Source organism: Lepidochelys kempii, chromosome 1 (genome assembly GCF_965140265.1).
Source record: "Lepidochelys kempii isolate rLepKem1 chromosome 1, rLepKem1.hap2, whole genome shotgun sequence".
NCBI lineage: Eukaryota > Metazoa > Chordata > Testudines > Cheloniidae > Lepidochelys > Lepidochelys kempii.
The window spans coordinates 206786351-206801130 of NC_133256.1; the positions used below are offsets into that span (position 1 = coordinate 206786351).

General features: G+C 44.2%; 1 pseudogene; it reads left to right on the top strand.

The window, feature by feature from the left end:
- Window positions 1-8361: 8361 nt before the first annotated feature.
- Window positions 8362-10134, top strand: LOC140906623 (SCAN domain-containing protein 3-like; annotated as a pseudogene).
- The last annotated feature ends 4646 nt before the right edge of the window (window positions 10135-14780 follow it).

The following is a 14780-nucleotide window of genomic DNA, read 5'->3' on the forward strand; positions in this document are numbered from 1 at the left end:
GGGCTGCATATTCAGAATAGAGTTTGCAACGTGGTAATGATAAACACAGAAGGTTCATGATCTCACACAGAATTCATAAACTGTACAAACGATTTCCCAGATTATCTCTGCTACCAATACTGATTAGACACTGAGTGCTGATGGAAGCATGGTGATGAGTAGGGCCCTACCAAATTCACAGTCCATTTGGGTCAATTTCACGGTCATAGGATTTTAAAAATTGTAAATTTCATGATTTCAGCTATTTAAATCTGAAATGTCATAGCGTTGTAATTGTAGGGGTCCTGACCCAAAAAGGAGTTGTGGGGGGGTCACAAGGTTATTTTGGGGAGGGGGAGTTGCGGTACTGCTACCTTTATTTCTGCGCTGCTGCTGGCGGTGGCCCTGCCTTCAAAGCTGCGCTTTCAGCTAGCAGCTACTGCTCTCCAGTCGCCCAGCTCTGAAGGCAGAGCTGCTGCCAGCAGCAGCGCAGAAGGAAGGATGGCATGGGATGGTATTGCCACCCTTACTTCTGCACTGCTGCCTGCAGAGCTGGCCCTCAGTCAGCAGCTGCCACTCTCCAGCCACCCAGCTCTGAAGGCAGCGGAGTAGAAGGAAGGGTGGCATGGCATGGTATTGCCACCCTTCTGCGTTGCTGCTGGTGGGGCGCTGCCTTCAGAGCTGGGCGCCTGGCCAACAGCCGCCACCGCTCTCTGACTGCCAAGCTTTGAAGGCAGTGCAAAAATAAGGGTGACTGTGACCCCCCCTAAAATAACCTTGCGACCCCCCTGCACCTCCCTTTTGGGTCAGGCCCCGCAATTTGAGAAACACTGGTCTCCCCTGTGAAATGTGTATAGTATAGGGTAAAAAGCACATAAAAGACCAGATTTAATGGTCCGTGATGTGTTTTTCATGGCCATGAATTTGGTAGGGCCCTAAGTAATGAGGAAGGGAAAGTGAGTGAGGGTGAGTGTTACAGTGAGAGCGAGGGTATGGAAACAGCAGTAATGGTAGAGGGGAAAGGGAGTGGTGGTGAGTGTGACAGTGAGGGGAGATGGAAGGGGCAGGAATGAGGGAGGGGAAGGTGAGTGGGGAGAGTGTGACAGTAGGCCATGGATGAAGCAAACTACTAGGCATGTACTTCATTTTAGTAAGTTCTAAGCAATAATATGGATTTAGTCCATATATTGTAGCCTTCTAAGTATGCTGCCATACCATCCAGATAATTCCGATCACCATACATTTCACTCTTTCTGAAACAGAAATGTATATGATCAGATTTAGGTGTTTGGAAATCAGTATATTGCTTAAAGAAAAGGAGTACTTGTGGCACCTTAGAGACTAACACATTTATTTGAGCATAAGCTTTCGTGAGCTACAGCTCACTTCATCGGATGCATCACGATGTAGCTCACGAAAGCTTATGCTCAAATAAATGTGTTAGTCTCTAAGGTGCCACAAGTACTCCTTTTCTTTTTGCGGATACAGACTAACATGGCTGCTACTCTGAAACCTGTCAGTATATTGCTTGTATTTCTCATGCTTGCCATGCAACAATTCTGCATGAATCATCCAGTTTATTGTTTAACATTGGACTGCTTGTTAATTCTGTAAGGAATCTTTTGGAAATGATTTCCAAATGATTTGTCATCAGTTTTCAGACAGTCTTTCAAAACTCAATTAAAACATGCTATTTCCCTTCCCACTCTGTGGCTGTCTAGTCCCCGCCTACTTCATTCCCTCCCTCCTTCACTTCCTAATCCCCTCCATCTTTATTCTTCAGTTCTCTTCCTGCTCCATCTCTTTACAATCTGCTGCCACCTCACTCCCTTGACTCCTTTCTTTTCCTCTTTTAATCCTCTCCTAATCCTCCTTCTGCTTCTTCTTGTCACCTCCTGCCATCTTATTCTCCTTGTCCCCAACCTTTTCTATGTCCTCTTAAACACAGTGATGGAATAAATACTGTGAAAAAGAAAAAAAGTCACATAACGCTCAGGGCCAAACTCCATTTGTGCATGTGTGTTTTTGTGCATATACCCTGTTGTTGCCCTAAAACCTGTGCATGCACGTGACATATTCTAACTCTTGCTTGTGCAAAATTTTCATACAGCAAAGGTATTCTTGAATCACTCATCTCCTTATAGACCCTCTCATACCACCTTAAGCTTCTGGATCTGTCTGAAAAAGGACATTAAAAATAACATTCAAGCAAATCTGATGGTTGTAGGCTGGAATTTATTTTTAGTTTGACTCCGCTTTTTCCATTTCAAAAGCATCATGGGACTTCACTCTGTCCCAGTCTGTCACCCCCTAGCTATCACTTCCCTCCCTTGCTTCATCTCCATTCTACCATACTTCAATGCTCTTCTGTGTATACTTCAGAAAACGTCTGGTTTGTCTGTGTTTGAAAGCCCCAGGCTCCTTAGTGGTAACACCTGTCCAACCAGTCAAAGAGGCTGCAGATTTGGAGTTGATGGGGGCCTTGAGGGGAGGCAGAGGCAGCTTTCTCCATTCAACATGACACTGTGGGTTAATAGAAGGAAAATATTGACATTTTATTAAATTACTCCTATAGGTCGGATCATGTAACATGTCCAAGATCTAAACAATGATCCTGTTCGGGAGGAATGTGAGGTTGAGACTGATGAGATAAACCTTTTGCTGGAATATCTCTCCGAGCTCACTAAATTGCTTCCTTTATTTAATTACAAATTAATTGAAAACACTCCTAGTTCAACACAACAATACTTAGAACCTGATTTGTTGATAATATCCTAATCCCCCTGTAATATTCCCATAGACTGTACCATGATTATGTCATCAGTTTTACACTTTTAGAACCTTGACACATCTGGCTATATAGATCTCATTAACATGAATGAGAAAAATGTGTATAGCCATGGAGTACACAAACCATTATTGACCCCAGTCAGGACAGTGCTGACATACATAATAAAGAGGTTCACTGCAGCTGGTGCAATGTTGGTAACATATGAGCTAACAGAGGAAAGAAGAGGAGGGTGTGTCTGTATTGGCAAATAGAGAATAAAGTGATGGTAGGGAAGGAAGCATGAAATCTATGTAGAAAAAGGACCGATTATGGAATTGTGTAAATTAGATTAAAAGATCTAGAAGATCACATCTTATCGGCCAACTGCAGCTCCCACCTGCAGCCAGTTCTCCTCGCTACACTTTCCAGTGCTTTATCCTGTCCTCCTTTTCTTTTTTTTGTGATTAATTTTTTATTAATTTTTAAAAAGAAACACAAAAATATAACAAGGAAAATGACTTATAGCTTGTATATGTCACCAAATAGCTCACGTTTCATAGGATAGCCCATAAAATTATGCAACTTTACAACTTGTTGAAGCTGCAAGACCAGACAACACAAAATCCAATGGTATCACACAGACAAAACATGTTAGGCCGGGGTAATAATAAAAAGGCATACCCAAATGGGCAAAAAAAAGCAGAGAGGAGATGGTGTGGGAAGAGGAAGAGAAAAAGCAGAGAGGTCAGGTGGAATGGAAGTCTGGCATTATTGGGCAAGCTCAGCATTCTTTATCCAAATGTATCAAGAAATAGGGTCCAAATTTCTTTGAATTCATATAATTGTTCTCTGTGTTAATAAGCTATACTTTCTTTTGATGCTAAATCGGACAGGTCTGAATATCACTGCTGAATTTCAGGAATAAGCCTACTCCATTTTTATAAAATTATGCACTTGGTATATATTAGGATATAATTTTTAATTTAATTTATAATTTTGGTTGCTGACACTTTTGTATCCAATTCTTTTCACAGCTGCCTGGCTGTTGGACAGTTTGTCATGGTGTATGTGCACCCCATCCCTTTTCATGGGTGGATCAGTGTTGTGAGAGCACCACAGTTGCTGTCTACCAGACTGTCCTCAAACTCAAGATAGTGTGTTTCAAAATCCAGAGTCAATAATTCTGCCATTGGATTCAGGGATGTGTGGCCTAATTGCCAGAGTCAACATAGCCACCCTTGGGTTCCGGGCAGCACAGCCTAATTGCCAAAGTCACTATGACTGCCGTTGGGTTCAGCACTGTACAGCCTAATGGCCAGAGTCAATATGGCTGTCCTGGAGTTCAGCACTGTACGGCTTAATGGCCAGAGTCAATATTACAGCCCTTGTGTTCAGGGTCGCATGGCGTCATGGCCAGATCTGGAGGCTGCAACCAAAGGAGGGGTGGTGGCCAGGGTAGGGGGACCCAGGCCCTCTCAACTTCACCAGGTCCCAGCCCAGGACCCTGTCAGCGGCGAGTGTGTTCACCACCCAGTCAGCAGGGATCTTATTGCAACACACTGACCTTACATGGGTGGGAGATACCACTTACTCCGCCTCCCTGGGCTACTTCCTACTGGGTTTCCTGAAGCTGTAGTCCATATATCGTTGGGGTTTCTGGTTCCCTGGCACAGGTAGCTCCCTGGAACTCTGACTCCCACTGATTGACTGTACGTAGCAGGTCTCCAGTCTGGTCCCTGGGATCTCTGGTTCCCACAGTCAGGGGCTATAGTGGCTCCTGGCCTGAAGCCTCCACCAAGCATGTTTCCTCCTCAGTGGCCAGACTGAGCTGAGCTGCTCTTTTTCATACTAGCACAGCAGTTGGTACATGCCCAGCATGGTCTGAGGGGGCGGGACTTCCTCCACCCACCTTTCTTGCCTAGTGCGGGCTACGCACACCCCAACACACAGTCCCATAGCAAATGCATCAGGGCTACTTATTCTTTATTACAGTGCCAACAAACATCAGAAAACAAGGCCCCCATCTTGCACTACCTCTGTGGCAGCCAATACATTTTGAATAGTCATCCTGTTGTCAACCAATACTCCAAGGTCCTTCTCCTCCTCTGTTACTTCTAATTGATGCGTCCCCAGCTTATAACTAAAATTCTTGTTATTAATCCCTAAATGCATGACCTTACACTTCTCACTATTAAATTTCATCCTATTACTATTACTCCAGTTTACAAGGTCATCCAGATTCTCCTGTATGATACCCCAGTCCTTCTCTAAATTGGCAATACCTCCCAGCTTTGTATCATCCGCAAACTATATTAGCACCCGAATGAAAAGGTCAAACTCCTAGCCAGATGTAGATGGTAAAAAGCTGCTCGGGTCACTGCAGTAATATGATCGTCAAACAACAGCAGTAAGAATTTAGTTGTCATACAAAGGGACGTGGCAGTGCATTAAATCAGATCCCCCCGTTGCTGAGAAAGCTCTGTTTTCTGTACACACATGACTAAAATCATGCAAAGTGAATATTCCTCAGGTCGGATGGGCTTATCCCTAGAAGGGCTCTGAAAATGAGGACTGAAATCTTGCAGATTATTCAACTGGTTGCCTATAAAAAGAACTGGATGCTGGGTTGATATGCTTTCAGTGGCCTGTGTTGCTAAGTAAGTGAGCTGCTCCAGTTTGAACCAACTGGAACTTTTTATTTTAGAGCTGGAAGTTTCCTTCTCAGGTATTAGTGAACTGTAATAACCAACCCCAGAGGTCATGAATGAATGGAACACCATGGTGATATCCAAGTCTAGTAAGATAGGGCATGGTGCCATGGCCAACCAAAGGCAGAAGAGGGCATTTTTTCCAGCTGTAGCTAACTAGGTATCCAGTAGTAGTGGGGAGTTCAGGATCCCAAATTTTGGTCCATTTTGATCTGAACATCGATGTCCTAAATAATATAAAGGCGGTAGAGGCCATAGCAAGTGATCAAAAGATACCCTTAAAAGAGTGAAAAAAGGATTTGAAAAGCCAGTGAACTGCCTCTGAAGGTATCTGCTGTTTTCCCCTTGCTCAGGGTGGGGCTTTCACCTCCACATTCCCCTTTTATAATAGTTACTGTTAGGCATCCATTCCACATATGAACTAATAGATATATTATCAAACATGCAGCTACAGCATATTATTCCTTGCCTTTCATTCTACTTGCCAGTGCAGCTTCAAGCCGTGCCATTCACCCGGAAGAAGGCTGTCAGTAAAGAGCAACTTTACTGCACTGATAGTGCTCAAAGATTAACTAAAATCTATAACATTGCTAAAGAAATCTGCAGAAAAACACTTTCTAAAGATCCCTGGCTGCCTACAAATCCCTCCATAAGCCACATAATTGGGAACCAAATTTCCCATGAGCTATGTCCACATAAGCTAAAGTCACACAAATAATAACCTATCATATGCCATCATGCAGGACTTTAACACACACACACACACACACACACACACACACAGAGTCTGACTAGATTTAAAGAGATTCTCAATAACCAAAGATCTCAACCGATTAATAAATATTTTTATAATTATAGAAAAATGTATAATGGCACCAAACAAAACAATGAGAAAAGCTATCTGATTTCTCTTCTGAAGTATCCTCTGTGGAAATCAACAATTTTGGCTTCCTCAGGAGTCCCAGGTACACACCTGACTAATTTTTAATGTATCCAGCATCCTGTTGACTTTTCTAGCGGCAGCTGCACACTAGTTAGATGTCTTCATGTAACTGAATATGAGATCTCAGCCTATCAACATTATGCATATCAGAAGTTGATTAGTTTTGCCATTTATATTATCAGTATTACCAACCCCAAACTTTAAAAAACCACATCAGGCCCCACAAAAATCATAAAATTGGCTTCAAAATCATATTTTAAAAATAGTAAATTTGAAACCATTTTCATTTTCCTTCTTTTTTTTAAAGCTTTTAGGATTGATATTTTTCAGCTTCACAGCCACAAAGCTAGAAACTACCTTCTTAAAAGAATGAAAGCTGAGATACTCACATATTCACATGACCCAGGAGCTGTGGCTTTAAGTGAAACATCAAATATCACAAGACGTGTAATAAAATCAGGAAGTTGGCAATACACTAGCCCTGATGGAAAGTGGACATTGTCCAGTTCTTTGTTGCTCTCCGTGGAAAAAACCACGTATTTGGTTGTCCTCTTCACCATGGCATTTAGCAAGTCTTCCAGATCATGGGAGGCAACAGACTGGATGATACAAGTTGTATCATGCTCTTTTGAACAGATCCAGGACCTAGGGGATCTTGATGGTGGCAATCCTGGTGGGGACTAAGAGGTCCTGTGTGTTCACCCTCTCAAGATGACCCCTCATCTTATTACATAGATGCATGTAGGAGTGTGTGGCCATCCCTCCTTGTCGATCTCAGAGGAAGGCCAAGCCCCCTCGCTGTCTCGTTCCTAGAAAGGCAATCTGGTAAAGGGAAAATTAGATGTCTTTGATGCCCAGGCTCTCTGAGCTGGGCTGGGCAGTATTCAACCTCTGGGGCTCAAGCCCTCAGGCAGGGTGGAGCCCTAGCTGTCTAGAGTTCTGGCCCTCGAGCAGGGAAGAACAGTCAATAGTCTAGGAGCCAAGCCCTCAGGCAGGGCAAAGAAGCAATCAGTCTAGGATCCTAGGCCCTTAGGCCAGGGGGAGCAGTAAATAATTTAGGAGCTGAGCCCTCAGGCATGGTTGAGCAGGGAACAGTCTAGGGCATCAGTTCCCAAACTGGGGGGCGCATCCCCCCAGCGGGGCATGAAGAAATTCCAACGGGGGTGTGAGGCTGTGAAATTTTCATAATGAAAAAAAAATTTATCAGCGTAAAATTTATTTATTTATTTATTTATTTAATAGACCAACAGACAATACAATATTCATATTTCTGTATACATAACTATTCACAAAATTGTCCAATTACAGGCCTGTATTATTTAACTACAATAAAGTATTAACAATCTTTTCGTTTTTGATTTTGAGTAGACAAGTATACTCAGACAAGAATAAAGGTAAAATAATAATAAAAATACAACTATAAATAAAAGTATATAACTGCAATGTTTTCAAATTTCATACCATGAAATGCGAATATATTTTATTTTTTTGCCTTTCGATGTGTAGGCGTGCTGTTTTGGTTGCTGGGGAGGCCGAAGAACAATGTAGAAAGCGATGGAACTTTTTAAAACTTCCTAGCTCGCTCACGAGAGTGTCCGAGACTGTTCTATCGTGGGAGTGGTTACCTCCACCACTCACCATGCAAGACCGGCTACTTGCTGGACTGGTGGTGGGTTGTATATATAGAACGTAATAGTAGAAGTAAATAAAGGTTTGCAGTAACTCAAATTAACTCAAATTGCATCTGATGAAGTGAGCTGTAGCTCACGAAAGCTTATGCTCAAATAAATTGGTTAGTCTCTAAGGTGCCACAAATACTCCTTTTCTTTTTGCGAATACAGACTAACACAGCTGTTACTCTGAAACCTGTCAAATTAACTTGTGTCCATTATTATTCACAAATCAGGAAAATTATTTTTATACATTTTTTTTATTCGTATATTATAGCTGTGATTAAGAAAAGGAAGTACGATGAAGACTACATTAAATATGGTTTCACTGTCATGGAAAAAAAGGAATCGATCATCCTCAATGCATAGTATGGCACGCAGTTCTCAGCAATGATGCCTTGAGACCTAGTTGTCTTGAGCAACACTTGACAAAGAACCACAGTGCTTTGAAAGACAAACCAAAAGAGTTTTTTGCTGCTAAACTTCAAAATTTAAAATGCATGAAGCTGGACACTACTGGAACTTTTCATCAAGCGTCAGCCAAAGTGGTAGAAGCATCTTATGAACTGTCGTTGCTCATTGCTAAAGCCAAGAAAGTGCACATGATAGGAGAAACTCTTGTGAAGCCTTGCTTATTGAAAGCAGCTGATATTGTGCTTGGTGCCAAAGGCAAGAAAAAAATAACAGAAATTTCGCTTTCCGACAATTCCATGAAACGTCACATCAATGACATGGTGAAAGATCTAAAACTGTGAGTTGTGGAAGCAGTGAAAGCTTCCCCTTTTTTCGCAATTCAGTACGACGATACCACTGATGTAGCACAATGCTGTCAGTTGCTCGTCTATGTTCGATTAATTAACGATGGAACTGTGAAAGAAGAACTGCTTTTTTTGAAGGAATTGACGACCACATCAAAGGCTTCTGATGTTATGAAAATAGTTTCCAACTTTTTTGAAGAAAATGGACTTTCATGGGAAAAACTGGTTGGTGTATGCATCGACGGTGCTCCAGCAATGCTTGTCTCTCACTCTGGATTTGTGACGCTGGTGAAAGAAAAAAATCCTGCCATAACTACGACTCATTGCGTCATACACAGACAAGCATTGGCTGCTAAAACCCTTCCAGATTGACCTACGTGACTCGTTGAATTTGGCCATCAAAGTTGTCAATTTTGTGAACAACAGCGCTTTAAATACAAGTCTTTTTGCAGCTCTTTGCATGGATTTGGGAGCAGATCATAATATTCTTTTGTTTCACGTGGAGGTACGATGGCTTTCCAAAGGGAACATGCTTTCGAGATTATTCAGACTGAAAGACGAAGTGTAAATTTTCCTCAAGCAACAGGAAAAGGAAGAGTTATATCGTGCATTTACGGACCAAACATTTCAACTTTCACTGGCATACTTCGTGGACATTTGTGAATCTTTGAACAATCTCAGTTTGAAGCTGTAAGGAAACAATGCTGCAAACATTATAATGCACCACGATGCCATCACAGAGTTTATGGAAAAAATCAAGCTTTGGAAATGTTGAATGCAAGCTCAGACGCCTAACTTTTTGTCTTTTCCAACATTTTCATCACTTGCTGAAAATGACAGTTTCCAAGAACTTTGTAAAGAGGATGCGAAGAACAAAACTGTGTTTCATCTGGATTGCCTTGCTGACGAATTCATCTGCTATTTTCCAGACAACTTTTCTGGCAACCCCATTAATAAATTAGCACGTAATCCGTTCAACGTTGATGTTGATTCATTGCCAGAAGTATTGTAAGAACAAGCATTCGAAATGAAATACGATTCAAGTGTGAAAGATATTTTCGAAAACTTAAGCCTGGAGGAATTTTGGATAAAATATTTCCCAATTTACCCGAAAGTCGGAGAAGAAGCGCTACGTATTATTCTTCCATTTTTGTTGACATACCTCTGTGAAAATAGCTTTTCAAGTTTAGTCATAATAAAAACGAAACAAAGGAATCGACTGGATGTTGAAAACTATTTGCGTAGCGCACTTTCATCCTTCAAACCTAGGATTTCCCAACTCATGAAGCATCATCCTTCACATTAAATTCGTTTTATTTATGCTATTTCTTATTTTAAATTACATTTTTATTAAATTTTTTTGCCAAGAAAAACTATTTGTGCTTATTTTTAATTTTAAATAAAAAAATGTATACCAAGTTTTTGTGTTTATTTTTAATTTTAAATTATGAATTGAATTTGTTAAAAGGGGGGTTGCATGATGGTAAAGGAGAGGTGGGGGGGTGAGGGTTTCTCGAAAATTAAAACGGGGGCATGATGCCGAAAAGTTTGGGTCGAGGGGCTCAGCCCTCAGTCAGTGTACAGTACCAAACAGTCTAGGAGCTCAGCCCTCAGGCAGGGCAGAGCAGAGAATAGTCTAGGAGCCCAGGTCCTTACGCAGGGCAGAGCAATAAAGGGTCTAATGTCCTAGTTCTGGTGGATGATAGACTAACACAGGCCTCCTGGACCACCCGACTCCACTGGGTCCCAACCCAGGGCCCTAACTGTGGTGGAGTGTTTCGCCACTGGATCAGTGGGGAATCCAGCTGCAACACGCTGACCTGAATTCAGGCAGCAATGCAGCCAGACTAGAGTCAGCTGTCCCTGGGCTACTTTCAATCCTTCCCTCGGGGTGTACCTGAATCTCAGGGTCATCCTCTGCCTCCCCGGGGTACACTGCCAGTGGCAGTCCTAGCAGCTCCTTGGTATCTTGGGTGTCTGGCAGCTCTGGAAGATCTGATGAGTTCTTGGGGCATCAGAGGTCCTCTTCGGCTCCCCACTCCAGCAGTGGATGGGGAGCATCTATCTCCCTTAGCAGCTTCAGCCGAACTGAGTTGCAGGGCCGGCCTTTTGTAATTTCTGTTCCTGTCCTGCCCCTCTACTTCTGGCCGGATGGGCGTGGACTTCCTGGTTCCGCCCACCAGTGAGTGTGTGGCCATCCCTCCCTGTCAAACTCAGAAGGAGGCCACGCCCCCTGGCTACAGTGCACAATGGCCACTGAAGTTAGCCCTTACCACTGGATTATCTGGGGCTCAGTGAACTCAAATAAGGTCCACCTTGGATCATAAGCTCTGTTGGGAGGATAGCACTGTCTTCTCTGCCTCTGAGTTAAGGGCAAGTCTTGCCCTCCTCCTTCCTTTACCTCACTTGCCTTAAGATATACCACCATAACACAGTCAGGTGCTATGAGCCCCCAACTTTGGGCACGCTGTATCAAACTAACAAGGAGTTCAACTTTGATGAGAACCCTACAGTAAAAAAATTATTGTGCATATCATAAACCACAGATTCACTCTACAACACAGGAGTTTGCCTGGGATCTGCGTTGGTGAGTATCTGGGTATCTGAGTGTGTGTTTGGTGAGAGGATCAGAGTGTTTGTAGTGAGGGCAGCTTGAAAGTTTGAGCAAGTGCTTGATTGGTTGGCTGAAAAGGGCGGGAGTTGGGAGTATTTTGTTTCAGGTGAGCCTGACTGTTTAAAAAAGCCGGTGCTCCGCGAACCAGCTGAGCGGCAGGGAACCAGCTGAGCAGCGGGGGACAGCAGAGCAGCAAACAGCAGGAGTTTTCCTGGGAGTTCGCCTGGGGTGAGCCCACTGAGGCTTACACCCTAAGGACCTCTCTGAGTAATTAGTGCATCTCCTGAGGAAGCTCGTAGTAGGACGGTAATATGGATGGGGAGTGTTCAGCTGTTGTGATCTGCACTGGGTGTGCCATGTTTGTCTTTCTTCCACAGGACAGAAGCGACTTTGTGTGTACAAAGTGCAAGCTGGTCTCCATATTGGAAGAGAAGGTTCAAGGTCTGGAGCAACAGGTATTGACCCTGCATTGCATAAGAGAAACTAAAGATTTCCTGGACAGATGTCAGGATATGCTTCTACAGGCACAAGGTTCTGAAGATTCAGAGCAGGCTGCGCAGCGGGGACAGGAGGATGGTGAAGAAATTTGGCAACATGTGACCTCCAGAAGAAGAAGGGGAAACGTCCATGTACCAACAACGCAGATACAGGTAAGTAACTGTTTTCATGTTCTCTCCACAGGTACCATTGTGGGGAGTGGCCCAGATGATACGTCTGGGGGAAGGGAACAGAAGGAAACTCCACCAGTTGAAAGGCATGAGATGCACTGTCCTAAGGTTGGGGGTTCCACGACCACCACTCCCAAGAGAAGGAGGCGGGTGGTGGTGGTCGGGGACTCTCTCCTCAGGGGGACTGAGTCATCTATCTGCTGCCCTGATCGGGAAAACAGAGAAGTCTGCTGCTTGCCAGGGGCTAAGATTCGCGATGTGATGGAAAGTCTGCTGAGACTCATCAAGCCCTCGGACCACTACCCCTTTCTGCTTTTCCACGTGGGCACCAATGATACTGCCAAGAATGACCTTGAGTGGATCACTGCAGACTACGTGGCTCTGGGAAGGAGGATAAAGGAGTATGAGGCGCAAGTGGTGTTCTTGTCCATCCTCCCCGTGGAAGGAAAAGGCCGGGGTAGGGATCATCGAATCGTGGAAGTCAATGAATGGCTACGCAGGTGGTATCGGAGAGAAGGCTTTGGATTCTTCAACCATGGGATGGTGTTCCAAGAAGGAGGAGTGCTAGGCAGAGACGGGCTCCACTTAACGAAGAGAGGGAAGAGCATCTTCGCGAGTAGCCTGGATAACCTAGTGAGGAGGGCTTTAAACTAGATTCACCGGGGGAAGGAGACCAAAGCCCTGAGGTAAGTGGGGAAGCGGGGTACTGGGAGGAAGCACGAGCAGGAGCGTGTGAGAGGGGAGGGCTCCTGCCTCATACTGAGAACGAGGGGCGATCAGCGGGTTATCTCAAGTGCCTATATACAAATGCACAAAGCCTGGGAAACAAGCAGGGAGACCTGGTGGTCCTGGCAAAGTCAGGGAATTATGATGTGATTGGAATAACAGAGACTTGGTGGGATAACTCGCATGACTGGGGTACTGTCATAGATGGGTATAAACTGTTCAGGAAGGATAGGGAGGCCAGAAAAGGTGGAGGAGTTGTACTGTATGTAAGGGAGCAGTATGACTGCTCAGAGCTCTAGTATGAAACTGCAGAAAAACCTGAGAGTCTCTGGATTAAATTTAGAAGCGTGAGCAACAAAGGTGATGTCGTGGTGGGAGTCTGCTATAGACCACCGGACCAGGGGGATGAGGTGGACGAGGCTTTCTTCTGGCAACTCGCAGAAGCTACTAGATCACACGCCCTGGTTCTCATGGGCGACTTCAATCATCCTGATATCTGCTGGGAGAGCAATACAGCGGTGCACAGACAATCCAGGAAGTTTTTGGAAACTGTAGGGGACAATTTCCTGGTGCAAGTACTGGAGGAACCAACTAGGGGCGGAGCTCTTCTTGACCTGCTGCTCACAAACCGGGAAGAATTAGTAGGGGAAGCAAAAGTGGATGGGAACCTGGGAGGCAGTGACCATGAGATGGTCAAGTTCAGGATCCTGACACAGGAAGAAAGGAAAGCAGCAGAATACGTACCCTGGACTTCAAAAAAGCCGACTTTGACTTCCTCAGGGAAATGATGGGCAAGATCCCCTGGGAAAATAACATGAGGGGGAAAGGAGTCCAGGAGAGCTGGCTGTATTTTAAAGAATCCTTATTGAGGAAACAGGGACAAATCATCCCGATGTGTACAAAGAATAGTAAATATGGCAGGCGACCAGCTTGGCTTAACTGTGAAATCCTTGGTGATCTAAAACACAAAAAAGAGGCTTACAAGAAATGGAAGATTGGACAAATGACCAGGGATGAGTATATAAATATTGCTTGGGTATGTAGGAATGGAATCAGGAAGGCTAAATCACACCTGGAGTTGCAGCTAGCAAGGGATGTTAAGAGTAACAAGAAGGGTTTCTTCAGGTATGTTGGCAATAAGAAGAAAGCCAAGGGAAGTGTGGACCCCTTACTGAATGAGGGAGGCAACCTAGTGACAGAGGATGTGGAAAAAGCTAATGTACTCAATGTTTTTTTTGCCTCTGTCTTCACGAACAAGGTCAGCTCCCAGACTACTGCACTGGGCAGCACAGCGTGGGGAGGAGGTGGCCAGCCCTCTGTGGAGAAAGAAGTGGTTCGGGACTATTTAGAAAAACTGGACGTGCACAAGTCCATGGGGCTGGATGCGTTGCATCCGAGAGTGCTAAAGGAATTGGCGGATGTGATTGCAGAGCCATTGGCCATTATCTTTGAAAACTCATGGTGATCGGGGGAAGTCCCGGAAGACTGGAAAAAGGCTAATGTAGTACCCATCTTTAAAAAAGGGAAGAAGGAGGTTCCTGGGAACTACAGGCCGGTCAGCCTCACCTCAGTCCCTGGAAAAATCATGGAGCATATCCTCAAGGAATCAATTCTGAAGCACTTAGAGGAGAGGAAAGTGATCAGGAACAGTCAGCATGGATTCACCAAGGGCAAGTCATGCCTGACTCATCTAATTGCCTTCTATGATGAGATAACTGGTTCTGTGGATGAAGGGAAAGCAGTGGACGTGTTATTCCTCAATTTTAGCAAAGCTTTTGACACAGTCTCCCACAGTATTCTTGTCAGCAAGTTAAAGAAGTATGGGCTGGATGGATTCACTACAAGGTGGGTAGAAAGTTGGCTAGATTGTCGGGCTCAACGGGTAGTGATCAATGGCTCCATGTCTAGTTGGCAGCTGGTATCTAGCAGAGTGCCCCAAGGGTC